General features: G+C 40.6%; 1 protein-coding gene across 1 annotated transcript in view; it reads left to right on the plus strand.

Moving 5' to 3' along the window:
• Nucleotides 1-15429, plus strand: part of MEGF10 (multiple EGF like domains 10) — a 132363-nt gene that overhangs the window by 10856 nt on the left and 106078 nt on the right. The window lies entirely within an intron of this gene.

Raw genomic sequence — 15429 nt, forward strand, 5'->3', positions numbered from 1 at the left:
CCTTTGTGGGTCACTTATTTTTCCCGGTGCTGGTGTGCATCTGTTAATGGCAGCCAAGATGGAGGCCTGGGGAGATGGGGAAGCTTGGACTATTCCCTTTCCCTTTTGATGGCTGCTTTCCTGGTCTGTGGAGTGAGGGAAGCATTGCTCTGTTCCTCTGTGTTATAAAAAATCTCCAAATGAATGTTGCCTGAGGAGAAAACAGATGTTATAGAAGGATTATTGAAGGCTGGATGTGGCAGTGTTCATTACAGTTTTGCAATAAGTGTCTCTTTGGAAATGGGTCAAGTTGTCACTCGACTTAGGTCACAGAAGGGAAGAGAGGCATGACTTTCTCGCAGCAGCGGACTGGAGTCCCAAGTCAGCTTCTGAGAGGCGGGTGTGTTCTTTTCTGGTGCACAGAAAGATGAAGGCTTTCACAAAGTAGAAGAGTTTTCACACTAAGCACCGACACTAAGTCTGAGTCACAAAGTAGACCTTCTTCTTTGTCATTTTCTCTCTCCCTTCCCCAGCTCACCGGTTCACTCTGGAATGTCTCAAGGCAAGCTTGATATTTTATGACTTCAGAAAAATCCTAGAATATCATGTGGGATGAAGTTTGCAAACTGAGGTTTCTTACTACTGGGTTTAGGACATAGAGAAGAGATCATTAGAAAGGGTTTTATTCAAATATTTTGGCTCAACACATAGCTAGAGGGGCCACTTTGTTTTCTGAGCTGAGACACTGGTGTTGAGTTGCATAGAGAGACAAGGTTCTGCTCTAACTGGATGGCATTAGGATCAATTGAACACCTCTTAGCATGAGTATCTGCAGCGCTGGGTAATAGCCCTGGGTGGCCTCAGATAAGCCCTTTATACCTCTTTGAGACTCCTTTGCTCTCTAGTGGAGAGAGGAGTTAAATGGATATGTGTGTGTGCCCTCTTCTTTCCAGTGACTGGATTCTATTCTTTAAATGAACAGCAGCAGTTCCTCAACTTTGATTTAGAACCAGGGCTTTTTGTGATAATAAATGTTCACTGAAAAACTTAGAAAATAGAACGAAATAAAAGAAAAGGAGGGGTACCTGGGTGGTTCAGTCAGTTAAGCGTCTGTTTCAGGTCATGATCTCACAGTCCGTGAGTTCGAGCCCTGCATTGGGCTCTGTGCTGATGGCTCAGAGCCTGGAGCCTGCTTCAGATTTTGTGTCTCTGTCTCTCTCTGCCCCTCCCCACTCACACTCTGTCTCTCTCTCTCTGTCAAAAATAAATAAACATTAAAAAAAATGAAAAAAAAAAAAAGAGAAGGAGACTACATTGAGAGTATGTTCCCTGGTCAGTAAATGTACTTTTGTAGCATATTGCAAATGTCATTGTGCGATTGCGTTGTAGATACTTAACCAGTTTCAACTGTTGAATATTTGTGCCATTTCCATGTTTTACCTATTATGACCTGCTCTAGAAGACATCATCATGGTTAAATCTGTGTTCGTACCCTTAGTTAGTAGATAAGGATACCTTCCTAGAAGTAAAATTCCTGGGTCAGAGGTATATACCTATTTTTAAAATGTTTGGTGTCTTGGGGCGCCTGGGTGGCACAGTCGGTTAAGCGTCCGACTTCAGCCAGGTCACGATCTCGCGGTCCGTGAGTTCGAGCCCCGCGTCGGGCTCTGGGCTGATGGCTCAGAGCCTGGAGCCTGTTTCCGATTCTGTGTCTCCCTCTCTCTCTGCCCCTCGCCCGTTCATGCTCTGTCTCTCTCTGTCCCAAAAATAAATAAACGTTGAAAAAAAAAAAATGTTTGGTGTCTTTCTGCTTTCTGCTGCTACTTACAGTATTTGGGAATGCTTTTTGCTTAAACTGTGTGCCAATTTTCCCTTTGCTAATTTTTTTTCTTAGTTTGCATGCCTCTGATTAATAATGTCGAATAAGAAAAATTACATGTTTATAATCAACATCTTAGCGAATAATCATGAACCGATCTCTGTGGCCCAGGCTGATGGGAGTTTTCAAAGCAAAGCCCTGAGCATGCGCCCAGGCAGAACGGGCGTGGACCCTGGCTGTCTGGGCTGGCCTTCCCAGGGGCTTCGGGGTGACGTTATCTTGGTGCCCTTGCCGGGACTCTAACGTACAAGAACAATCGTCAATAGAATAAGAGAGTGGTTGTGTCTCCCAGGATTCTTTTCTATCACCCAGGTCACAGAAATGTTATATAAAGTCAGGATGCTCTTGCATTAAGTTAGGTAGAGACTGGAGAGGTGTTTGGGCAGTCTTATGTCGTACCTTCTTTCCTTGAAGGCCTTGCGCTAAGGAAGCTTGATTTTACTGGCAAGCTGGTGGGAGGAGCATGGATCCAAGCAAGGTCTGTTAGGGTTTTGGTGCTTCATGGTCCCAGCCTTCCAGAACCCAACACCTCTGTCATTTCCTGCATTGCTGCTGCCCAGCTCTGGCATCATCACACGTCGATATTATAATGATAGAAATGACTTTTCCTTTATCTCACACTAGGTGGGTCGCAAGGTGTCCTCCTGATGGCTTTAGCATTTGCCTCTAAAGTTCTTCTTTTTCTAAGCCTTCCTGCCTGACCAACTGCCCCTGGAGACTGAAACATTTTTCCCTTAGATATGTTAATATATTTGATCAGCTTACTGTCTCCTCTCAGAGGCCTGGGAGCTATTTGGTCTCTTTAAAGGTTATTTTGCATCTGTCCACTCTGATGTCTTGATTTCATAGCTTTACCCCAGAGAATGATCAAGCTTCCCTTGCTTCCTTGTTCTTGGGGATGCCTCCAGTCAGTCTTCTCTCCTCTCAACAGCTGGCTGCAGTGAGGCACCCTAGTGGATAGAGAAGGGAGAGAGAAGACAGGACTCTTGGTTCTGCTCTCCTTTTCAATTAGTTTTTGCTGTCAGGTACACAGAATAGTCATCATTGTTAACTGTTTCTAGTTACCAGACAGAATTGAAACACAAGAATTGGTTATAATTTTAGTTTAATTTTTGGTAGTAAGTTTTCCTAGAAGGCAAAAAGGATGGTTTCATGCAAATACATACCCATATTTGAAAAAAGTATCCTTTAATTAGCTGGACTAGATCCAAGCTCTATTTTTATTACCTCTGCTTCATCCTGCTAAAGATGATGCATTTCTTCTAGACAGGTTGTGTAGAGGCTGCTAGTCCACAGAGCACATTTTGAGTTACCAGGGTCTCTGTCCAGAAGACAGATTGTGTCATCAGGCAGGAAGAATCAAGACGGAGAACGTAGGGAATAGCATTGGAATCTGGGTGGGAAAAGGAATGTTTGGAAAATTTTCCATAAAGAAAATATTACTAGACCTGAAAATGTCCATGATTTCTTGACATCTTTCCTAACAATAATTAAACTTTTAAGTGTATTCATCTTCCAGGGTTACTATTTCTTGCCCAATGTTGTGTTTAATTACTTTTGATGTGGAGAAATTCAAATAGTAATGAAGAAAAGCACAGGGGAATGAAATGGGTTCAGTGTGTGTGTGTGTGTGTGTGTGTGTGCGCGCACATTTATCTGTGTATATATGTATGTAGTATGTGTACCTGTATGTCAGTGTGTATGTGTATATATATGTTTTTTTGTTATTTATTTTTAAAAGTGTTTTTTTTTAAGTATAGTTGACACACACTGTTATGTTAGTTTCTGGTGTGATTCTTGTATACTTCAGCTTCTCTATATGTCACGCTATGCTCACCACAAGTGTGGCTCCATATAATAGCTAAAATGCAATTACAGTGTCATTGACTACATTCCCTATGCTGTGGCTTTTATTCCTGTGACTCATTCATTCCATAATGGGAAGCCTATATTTTGCACTCCCCTTCACCTTTTTTGCCCACCCTTCCACCCTCTTCCCTCTGGCCACCATCAATTTGTTCTCTGTATTTGTAAGTCTGATTTTGCTTTTCTAATTTATTCATTTGTTCTGTTTTTTAGATTCCACAGATGAGTGAATCATATGGTATTTGTCTTTCTCTGTCTGACTTATTTAGCATAGTATTCATTAGGTCCATCCATGTTGTCATAAATGACAAAATCTCACCCTTTTCTTTGTATGATACTCCAATGTGTGTGTGTGTGTGTGTGTGTGTGTGTGCACATCACATCTTTATCCACTCATCTTTTTTTAATATGTCATTCTTTTTTTAAGGCTATTTACTTATTTATTTAGAGAGAGTATGTGTTAATGGGGAAGGCACAAAGAGAGAGAGAGGGAGAGGGAAAGAGAAAGAGAAGAGAATCCCAAGTAGGCCCTGTGCTGTCAGCACAGAGCCTATTGTGGGGCTCAATTCCACCAATTATGAGATCACAACCTGAGCTGAAATCAAGAGTTGGAGGATGCTCAACCAACTGAACTGCCCAGGCACCCCAAGATTTCATTCTTTTCATGGCTGAGTAATATTCCATTGTGTATATATAACACATTTTCTTTATCTATTTATCCATCAATAGACCCTAATGTTGTTTCTCTCTCAGCTATTGTAAATAATGCTGCTTTATACATAGGGGTATAGATACCTTTTTGAGTTAGTGTTTCTGTTGCCTTCAGATAAATACCCATAAGTAGAATTGTTGGGTCATTTGGAAGTTTTTCTTCCTTCCTTTCTTTCTTTCTTTCTTTCTTTCTTTCTTTCTTTCTTTCTTTCTTTCTTTCTTTCTTTCTTCTTTTTTCATGTTTATTTTTGAGAGAGAGAGACAGAGTGTCACCGGGGGAGGTGCAGAGAGAGAAGGAGACGCAGAATCTGAAACAGGCTCCAGGCTCTGAGCTAATGTGGGGCTAGAACCCACAAACCATGAGATCATGACCTGAGCTGAAGCCGGACGCTTAACCGACTAAGCCACCCAGGTGCCCCTTGGTAGTTCTATTTTTAATTTTTTGAGGAACCTCCATGCTGTTTTTCATAGTGGCTGTACCAATTTACATGCCTACCAACAGTGCACAAGGGCTCCCTTTTCTCCACATCCTCACAACACTTGTTATTTCTTGTCTTTTTTGTAATAGACGTTTTAACAGGTGGAGATGATATCTCATTGTGATTTTGATTTGTATTTCCCCAATGAATAGTGATGATGAGCCCTTTTTCATATACCTGTTGGCCATCTATATGTCTTCTTTGGAAAAATGTCTGTTCAGATCCTCTGCCCATTTTTTTTAATGGATATTTTTTCTTCCTCTTGAGTTGTGTGAATTTTTTAAAATGTATTTGGGATATTAACTCCTTATCAGATATATTATCAGATATGTGATTTGCAAGTTTTTTTTTTTATTGGTAGGTTGCTCTTCATTTTCTTGATGATTTCCTTTGAGGTGCAAAGGATCTTTAGTTGGATGGAGTCCTACTTGTTGATTTTAATTTTTGCCGCCTTTGCTTTTGGTGTCATATCCAAAAACTTATCTCTAAGATTGATGTTAAGAAGCTTATTGCCTATGTTTTCTTCTAGGAGTTTTATGCTTTCAGGTCTTACGTTCGAGTCTTTGATCCAAATTGAACTTATTTTTGTGTGTCATGAAAGACAGTTGTCCAGGTTTTTTTGCATTCTTCTGCATGTGGCTGTCCAGTGTTCCTAGTACCGCTTATTGAAGAGACTGTCTTTTCTCCATTGTATATTTGTGGCTCCTTTACCATAAATTAATTGCCCATGTATGAGTCAGTTTATTTCTGGCCTCTCTGTTCTGCTCCATTGAACCCTGTGTCTGTTTTTATGTCAATACCAAACTGCTTTGATTCCTGTAGTTTGAAATCAGGAAGTGTGATGCCTCCAGCTTTGTTCTTATTTCTCAAGATTGTTTTGGCTTTTCGGGCTCTTTTGTGATTTCACACAAATTCTAGGTTTCTTTGGTCTATTTCTGTGAACAACATCATTGTAATTTTGATAGAGATCGTATCGAATCGTAGGTGGCTTGGGGTAGTATGGACATTTTAACATTACTAATTTTTCGAATCCATTGTTTGGAATAACTGATATATTGAGTTTATAAATCTAAAAACCTAGTGTTTGATATGCTAAATTCAGCTTAGAGATGTTTTATTCATCAGTCTAACTCTAATAAACACACTGAAGGGCCTCTAACTCATGTTTTACAAATTTAAACACCGTCAAGTTTTTAAAATGGAATTTATGCTTTTAAAATGGAATAAACACTATAGATTTTGATGATCTTACACATTTCCACATTAAATTCAAAATATTCACAAGGCTGAAAAATAGTTACCCTCTAAGAAAATAATTATATCATCTCATGTTTTTGCTTTACTGTAAAAAAAAATTTGGTGGTCTCTTTTCAGTTTGCTGAAGTGTTTTTTTTTTTAAGTTGATTTATTTATTGAGAGAGGGAGAGACAGAGCATGTGTGCACAATTGGGAGAAGGACAGAGAGCTAGGGATAGAGAGAGAATCCCAAGTGGGCTTCTTGCTAACAGTGTGGACTATGTGAGGCTCAGACTCACGAAATGTGAGATCATGATCTCAGCTGAAATCAAGAGTCAGATGTTTAACTGATGGAACCACCCAGACACCCCCAGTTTGCTGAAGTTTTTGGTTAATTAATTAGTTTGTTTCAATTGTAGTAAAAATACATAACATTAAATACCATCTTAATAATTTTTAAGTGTACTATTTAGTGGTGTTGAGTGTATTTACTTTGTTGTGTAACGGATCCCTAGAACTTTTTCATTTTTTAAATTGAAACTCTGTACTTTTTAAATCTTAATTCCCCCCTTTTCCTTTACTCCAGTCCTTGGCCATCACCTTTTAATTTCTACTTCCTGTTTCTGGGGTTTTGACTACTTTAGAGACTTTATATGAGTGGAATCATACAATTTTTGTCCTTTTATGACAGACTTATTTTACTTGGTACAATGTCCTCGAGTTTCATCCATGTTATAACTTTTGCTAGAAATTATTTCTTTAAGTCTATATAATATTCCTTTGTATTGTTTTTTGAAGTTTTTAAAATATCAGGGAACCTGGTTCTTTATTGTTACCTTGATGGAACATACTGAGTCCCTTGTCTATTCCAGACGTTGCCTTCTGTATCCCTGAAATCTGAGACCCATTCTGTCTTAGTCTTGTTTTTCAGGTTAGGTTCGAACTATCAACCCAGTTGGTGACCCCATTTGATTGAATGTGACATATCTTTTAGTCATTAAAATATGTAAATGTATTTTTTTTTGCCTAACTTTACTGTGGTAATTACTATAATTATGTATTCTTTTCATGTAAGTCATATTTTATGACTCATATCTCTTGTAAATATGAAAATGATATCTCATTGCATTTTGCATATCTCATGGTTGGAATGTGAAATCATAACCTCTAAGGTCATCTTACTCACTCTCTTTCACCTTGCTTTGATGCAGGTCCCATGTATAGTCTAAAGTTACAAGAGTGACAGTTGTGTGGCTCTTCCTTCAAGGTATTAATTTCCTCTGTAAGATGAGCAGTCTCCAGATACTTCCCATCTTCCATCTTGTCAAACCCCCACCCCTGTATATAATCCATATAGGTTTCTCATTTAGAATTTTTCTCTTATTCCTGAAATGAAAAGATGCACAACACAAACAAGCCTTAATGTAGTGTGTTCAAAGATTATCAATTAACATCTATGTCTTCCTCATTGTTTTGTCTCCCTCACTTTTCCTTCCTTCTTTTCTTCCTTCCTCCGTCCCCTCCTCCCTTCCTCCTTTCCTCTCTCCCTCCCTATGTACTTACCTATTCACTCATTCAATTATTGGACACTTAAACAGTTTAGTGGATGCAGTGAGCATCATTTTATATCTCTCTTTGCACATGTGAGTGATTCGTAAGATAAATTACATGGGACTTCTGGGACAAAGGGCATGAATATTGTATCAGTAAGGATTAGGTTCTGAGATACAAGTTTCCTTCTTTCTTACCTATGAGCCCAGATTTGGGTAAACCAGGAGGGGCGCAGGCAATTTCCACCTTTCTGCCCTACCATCTCTGAGGTACAGCCTTCATCTTCATGTACCATTACTGATCTCTATGTATCAATCTTGTTCCCAAGCAGTGGATGGAGGAGGCAAGAGTAAGAGGCAAATGTCAAAGGCAGCTGTCTTTTAAGGAAAGTTCTTGGAAGTGATTGCATTCTGTTTCCACTTTGACCATAATATAGTCGCCGGCCTTACTAACCTGTAAGAGCCTCTTAATTCTGGATGATCAGGAACCTGCCTGGTAAAAATCTATTTTTATGGGATGGTAATAATGAATATTAGGGGACAGGAGCCATCTGAGCCACATTTTAAGACTTTTTGATACAGATTGCCCAATTGCTATCGAGCAGGTTGTACCAACTTGCTTGCCCACAAGAAGGGTGTGAGCGTGCCCACTTCTCCATATCTTTACCAACACTAGGTATTACTATTGCTTCCAACCTATGGGGGGGGGTGGGAATGGTAACTTGCTTGCTTTACTTTGCATTCCCTTGATTACTAGTGATGGCATTCTCTTCAAAAACATATATTCATCAGCCATTTGTATTTTAGCTTCAAGGATGAGAACAGTCTGGAGGATACAGTGAAACTGCTTTGCTCTTCAGAGAGTCACAGAAATGCTGATGAGAAGCAAGAAGGGGCAGTAGAGAAAAAAGGGAGACAGTGTGAGACTGCAGCTTGAATAATAAATGCCAAGGTCAAACCAGCAGAAGACTCAGGCCCTTCAGAGCTTCTTATCATCATCAGTGTTGCTGGCGTCCTTTCCCTCCTCACCCCAATGTTCCCCAGGTCCCTCTCCCCCATGACCTCAACTCTTTGAAGCTCTGGGGATGTCATAGGGCCTGGTGGCCTCTTATCTTCTCCCATGGCTCCCCACCATGAGCCCTGAGGAAAGAGGAATACTCTCTGCTCCCATGGCAGTGAGGACAGCTTGAAGCAGTGAACGTGCACTGTCCATGGAGAGGAGCCAAGATCCAGACTAATGATCTTTGTGGAACTGCAGTTTTGGAGTAAATGAATGTTGGAGGCAGCCCTAAGTGCCTCACCATTATTTACAACAATAGAACTTCAGGCAGGTGCCTTTGCGATACACACAACTGATTTCCAAACACATAGTTGAAACCTGACCCCCTAGCAAGTAGGAATCTCTTATTGGTTTGGTTTCACGGGACTAGGAAAAGCTCATAGGAAAAGCAGCAGCAGAGTGGGAAGTTGGCACCTCTCCTTCTGTGGGATTGCTTAATCATGAAACAAGGCTGGCCATCCATTCTCATTCTGGTGTCCTGGGTCTCACCTTGGCTGGTGGCAGAGAAGGCAGGTGTAAGCAGGGTTGCATGTGGCAAATCGTGAATGGACACACGACATGACCAGGGGTCCCTTCTCCTGTCTAGCTCTCAACCTTTTGTTTGTTTTTTTGTTTTTATTATTTATTTTTGAGAGAGAGAGAGAGAGAGAGACAGAGACAGAGACAGAGACAGAGCATGAGCAGGGAGGGGCAGAGAGAGAGGGAGACACAGAATCTGGAGCACCTCCAGGCTCTGAGCTGTCAGCACAGAGCCTGTTGCGGGGCTCGAACTCATGAACCGTGAAATCATGACCTGAGCCGAAGTCGGACGCTTAAGCGGCTGAGCTACCCAGGCGCCCCTGTTTGTTTCTTTTTAGTGTTCTTTTTTTTTTTTAAGTTTGTTTATTTATTTTTGAGAAGTGGGAGGGGCAGAGAGAAAGGGAGAGAGGATCCCAAGCAGGCTCTGCACTGTCAGCACAGAGTCCGACTGGGGGCTCGATCTCACGAATCGTGAGATCATGACTTGAGCTGAAATCCAGAGCTGGACGCTTAACCGGCTGAGCCACCCAGGCACCCCTGGCTCCCATCTTTTTGCCCCACATGCCCAGTCTTCTACTGGATGCTGCTGCAAAGGAAAAGACCATTCTGACAAATGTTTCTTTGGGGGTAGACTTAACTCTGTTTTCCTATTTTTGTTAGATAGGGAAGGTCAAATGCTAACTTCACATTCAAGCTGCCATGGGAGCATTACAGGCAGTGCTGCTTGCGAGCAACACAGTGGAAGACATTTGCGGACTGGGTCATCCACTCTATTGCCTCGTAGGCCAGCCCTGATGGTGGAAGATCGGTTCCCATGGATGTGCCCTGCCTGTCTTTGGCATTCATTAAGAGAACTCTGGAACTGTAAACAAGAAGCCTTAACTCCCACACACTGAACTGTATATGATTTCCTGTTCTTAGCAGAGACGAGTGTGACAATTGATTACCATAGCAGTGAATGAATATTCACAGCTGATTTTTAACTTGGCCAATTTTATGAAAAACAGACCTGGTTATAGGCAAATAGGGAGCTAGAACTGGGGTGGCTGTTTACACAAAAAATAATTCTTGCAAATGAACTTACTCTTGTTTGAATGTCATGCTTCAGTAAGCAATGGGTTATAAGTCCAAATTTTGGGTTAAGGGCTTAGAGACATCTGTAGCTCACTTACCCAGGACTATTTTTCTTCCAGGAGCCAGATAGGCCACATAGGTGATGCTTTAAAGGGCCATAGAACCCACACATTTCCCTATATATATATATATATATATATATATATATATATTTTTTTTTTTTTTTTTTTGTCCTGGAATATTATGTTAAACTGGAATTAATAAAAGCTTCCCTTTTGGGAGAGAGGGCACCATCTATTAGAAGTAGCTACCTGGAACATTGTGTTTAGAAGGATTCTGAGGCCATGTTTGTGCTAAGAGAAAGAATGGAGTGACTCATTAGTGCTTTCTGTCATTATCATTAGGTGGCCCTAGTGCCTCACATTCGCCATCCCTCTGGTAGACTCTGTATGACATCCTGTGGCATTTTGGACCTCTTGAATCGTGGAGGTATCAGTTGAGGTTCCTGAATCATACAGCTGGCCATAGACTCCTGTTATACTTAGCTTTTCCATTTAACTCTGAAGTCGTATGTACTTGTTTCTCCTATTGTCCCCCAGAGAAATGAGCTTTCTCTTTGTGAGCTGGAATATTCAGGATTATATTGTCAACAATTTTATTTACGGAATGGAAACAGATACTCAACAGCCACATTTTGCCTCCATGTAGGCCTAGGAGGGTCTGGTAGGAAGGGCATGGCAGGCAAAGCGTCCTGATGGGCAAGGGTTTTAGGAATAGCAGCACTGCAAGGACTCATTTCCCTCACCCGGAGATTATAGAAGAACACATTAAATTCTTTATTGGTCTTTTGCTGCCGAAAAGATTGGGGCTCAGATTTTTCAAGATGGCAAGTGCTAGGGTCCAGGGCAAGGTGCCTTGTTTGGGCTGAGAAATTTCCACCTTTGGCAGAGGGCTGTTTATTGATGAGCTGGGCATCTCTGGGGGAGTGAGGGGAGCATGGTAAGAGTTTAAGGAGTGGGCAACACCTCTCTGAAGCTGAAGGCAGTCTGAGCCTTCTGCTCTGGATTTGCTTGACTCTCACAAGCTTGATTAATAATAGAGTTGTGATCTTGTCAAGTATTTCCCAACAACTGTGGTGGGTCGACTCTTGAACAGACTCTTTTGAGGCCGGATTAAAGTGAGACAATCCTATTGGGCTAGCCGAAGAGACCCTGAGCTGACAGCAATCAGATGGTATGTTTCTAAGTATACCTACTCATGATGCCCTTTCTGCCACGGCAGTGGATTTTTTCATGTTTCCATAGGGACCCTGTATTCTGTTGCTATGGAGCCCGACTTGGTTTGGAGGAACCTATCAGTAAATACTGGGAAAGGCCCTTTGTCCACATGTTTCACCAGCAGAAATTCCAATTTTCCCACACATCTATTGGAACCTAAACTTCAGGTCTCCAGTTTTGGTCTTTGGTCTCAGCTACTACTGAAAATAGGAAATCTGATAAACAATGCAGACGATCTTTGTTGATTTCTCGATGGTCAGTGTTTGCTCACTAGTTAGGCTTTCACAAATAGAAACTATGAATATAATAGTAAATTGAAGATACCTTGAGTTTAAACAGATGGAAATCATGTCTGCTGCCTTTTTCTTTTTTTTCTTTTCTTTTTTTTTTTTTTGCTTAAGAAAACCTGACTTTAGAGTCCCATGGAAGCAGGCCAAAGGAAGGCAATGAAACATCCTTGCCTTATCTCTAGAAAATGAGTTCCTGCAATTTTACCCTTTACAAGACAGGTGGAATTCTTACAGGTCTAATAATTTACACAGCCTCCTTACAGAGATAGATAATAGCTAATAGAAAAGCTCAGAATGGAGAAGCAATTTTTATTGTACTATGGTTTAAATCTTTTTACAGCAAAGTAATTTTAAAATAATGGGAAAAAAGCACATTTTGACTTAAATGTCCAACCACAAAACATTGATCTGGCCAGGTGGTCGCAGAACTTGCATTTTTTAGTCCAGGATAGTGACTGTCAGTACTTTTACAGATAATCCAGTGGTAAACCTATTCCATCCCTCTGGGCCACACACGGAGCTGCTGAAGGAGAGGGAGACAGGCACTGATACAAGCAGTGTTGCATGGATACTATTCTGTCTTTAAGCTGCAGCAATATCCCAAGTTTTTTCTTGAAGAATAATTCTAAAAGGGTTGAAAGAAACCAGCTAGGCCTCCAAGAGAACCACTCTGTAGAAAAACAGTCTTCTGGGGTGCCTGGGTGGCTCAGTCATTTGAGCATCAGGCTCTTGATTTCTGCTCAGGTCATGACTCATGGTTTGTGGGATCAAGCCCCACATCAAGCTCTGTGCTGACAGCGTGGAGCCTGCTTGGGATTTTCTCTCTTTATGCCCTTCCCCAGCTCATGCTCTCTCTCTGCCTCTCAAAAAAATAAATAAACATTAAAAAAAGAAGAAAAGCAATCTTCTTACTCAGACCACAGAGGGTAGCATGATTTGAAGGTGGGCCTCTCTGACCATCGAGGCACATTGGAGGGGCAAAGCTGTTATGACAAGTCTAAAAATATGGCATCCCCACTGATGTTTAAGCTCAATAATAACTAGGTTAATCTATTGTACTTGGCATGTCACTGAGGGAAGAAAAGGAAATATGCCATCTCAAATGAAATCAGTGTGTTTATCCAAGGAGACTAGGTTTCCAGAAACTTGGACCCTGTGCATTGTCTCTAGTGTGGGCTACTGAATATCCATCCTGTAGAATTCACTGTTGCATCATCCAGTAAGATTGGGAAATGCCTTGTGTTTGATCCCCTTTCTCAAATATTTATGGTAGTCTGGTGAAGGCTCTGGAAATGGTTGGGTAAAGGTGTGTCTAAAGTTTATTTGGCCATGAAATTCCACCCCCACCCCCACCCTTTTCAACCCCAAGAACATGATAGAACTGGTAATACTCAGACTCTACTTATTTGAGGAATAATGCTTTAAGGGATTCAGTTTTCTTTTCTATAACTCTAGACTGGTAACTGTAATTGTCTAACTTTATCAGAGACTCTTTGGAGCTTTAATTTCTTGAGTTTTGTACCCAGGTTTATTGGGATATAATTGACATATAACATGTAGGGTGTACAACATGATAATTTGACACACTTACATATATTGCAAAATGATTACAAGAAGGTTAGTTAACATTTCCGTCATCTTTCATGATTACTGTTTCTTGTTTGTGGTGAGAACATTGAAGACGTACTCTTCTTAGTAAATATTTGTATATAATACAGTATTATTAACTATAGTTGACATGCTGTACAGTAGAGTCCCAGAACTTATTCATCTTGTTACTACAAGCTTGTACCCTTTGACAAACTTCTCCCCATTTCCTCTACCTTTCCAGCCCTGGAACCACTGTTCCACTCTGTTTCTATGAGTTCAGCTTTTTCAGATTCTGCAAAGAATAACATCATATGGTATTTCTCTTTCTGACTCATCACTTAGGATAATGCCCTCAGGACCATCTATGTTGTCACAGATGGCAAGATTTCCTTCTTTATTGTGGATGGATAACATTCCTCTGTATGTATATACCACATTTTCTTTGTCCATTCATCAGCCAAAGGACATGTATGTTGTTTCCCTATCTTAGCTATTATGAATACTGCTGCAGTGAACATGGGAGGGCAGATATTCCTTTGAGACCTGATTTCATTTCATTTGGATATGTACCCAGAAGTGGGATTGCTAGATCATATGGAAGTTCTATTTTTGATCTTTTGAGGAGCTTCCATACTGTTTTCCATAGTGTCTGTATCAACATACAGTCCCACCAGCAGTGCCCAAGGGTTGGGCACTTCTCTGTGTCCTCACCAACACTTCTCCCTTGTCTTTCTGATGAGTGCCATCCTAGCAGGTATGAGGGGATATGTATATGACCCTTTTGGAAAAAATGTCTATTCAGGTTCTCTTTTTTAATTGGATTGTTTGGTTTTTACTATTGAGTTGTATGAGTGCTTATATATTTTGGATATTAGCCCCTTATCAGACATAAAATTTGCAAATATTTTCTTCCATCCTGTAGGTTGACTTTTCACTCTGTCAATTGTTTCTTTTGCTGTGCAGAGGCTTTTTAGTTTGATGTAACCCCACTTACTTATTTTTACTGTCAGTCATTGCTCGTGCTTTCAGTGTCCTATCAAAAAAAAAAAAAAAATCATGGCCAAGACCAATGTAAAGCACTTTCCCCCTATGCTTTCTTCTAGGAGTTTTATGGTTTCAGGTTTTATATTTTAAAATGTTTTTAATGTTATTTATTTTTGAGAGAGAGCAAGTGAGCTGATGAGGGGCAGAGAGAGATGGAAACAGAAAATCCGAAGCAGGCTTTGTGCTGTCAGCACAAAGCCCGACATGGGGCTTGAACCCATGAACCGTGAGATCATGACCTGAACCAAGTCAGATGCTCAACCACCTGAGCCACCCAGGCACCCCAGGTTTTATATTTAAGTCTTTAATCCATTTCGAGGTTATTTTTTTTAGTGTAAGATAGGGGTCCAATTTCATTCTTCTGTGTGTGATTATCTAGTTTCCTTAGTACCATTTATTGAAGAGACTATCCTTTCCCCATTGAGAATTCTTGGTTCTCTCATCAAATATTGTTGGCCATCTATGCCAGGACTTACTTATGAGCTTTCAATTCTGTTCCTATGGTCCCTGTGCCAGTGCCAGGCTGTTTGGTTATGGTAGCTGTGTAATATAGTTTGAAATCAAGAAGCACGATGCCTCCAGGTTTGTTTTTTTCTCTTAAGATGGCATTGGCTATTCAGTGTTTTGTGGGTTTTTGTTTGGCTGTTTTGTTTGTTTTTAAGTAGATGTCACACACAGTGCACAGCCCAATATGGGGCTTGAAGTCATGACCCTGAGCGTAAGATCTGAGCTGAGATCAAGAGTCGGTTGCTTAACTGACTGAGCCAACCAGGTGCCCTGTTTTATGGTTTTATAAATAATTTAGGATTGTTGTTTCTATTTCTGTGAAAAATGCTATTGGAATGCTGTAGGGATAGGATTGAATAGGCTTTGGG

Source organism: Lynx rufus, unplaced genomic scaffold, assembly GCF_022079265.1.
Source record: "Lynx rufus isolate CCGP_SWC_20201006 ecotype Redwood Valley unplaced genomic scaffold, mLynRuf1.p SCAF_1, whole genome shotgun sequence".
Taxonomy (NCBI): domain Eukaryota; kingdom Metazoa; phylum Chordata; class Mammalia; order Carnivora; family Felidae; genus Lynx; species Lynx rufus.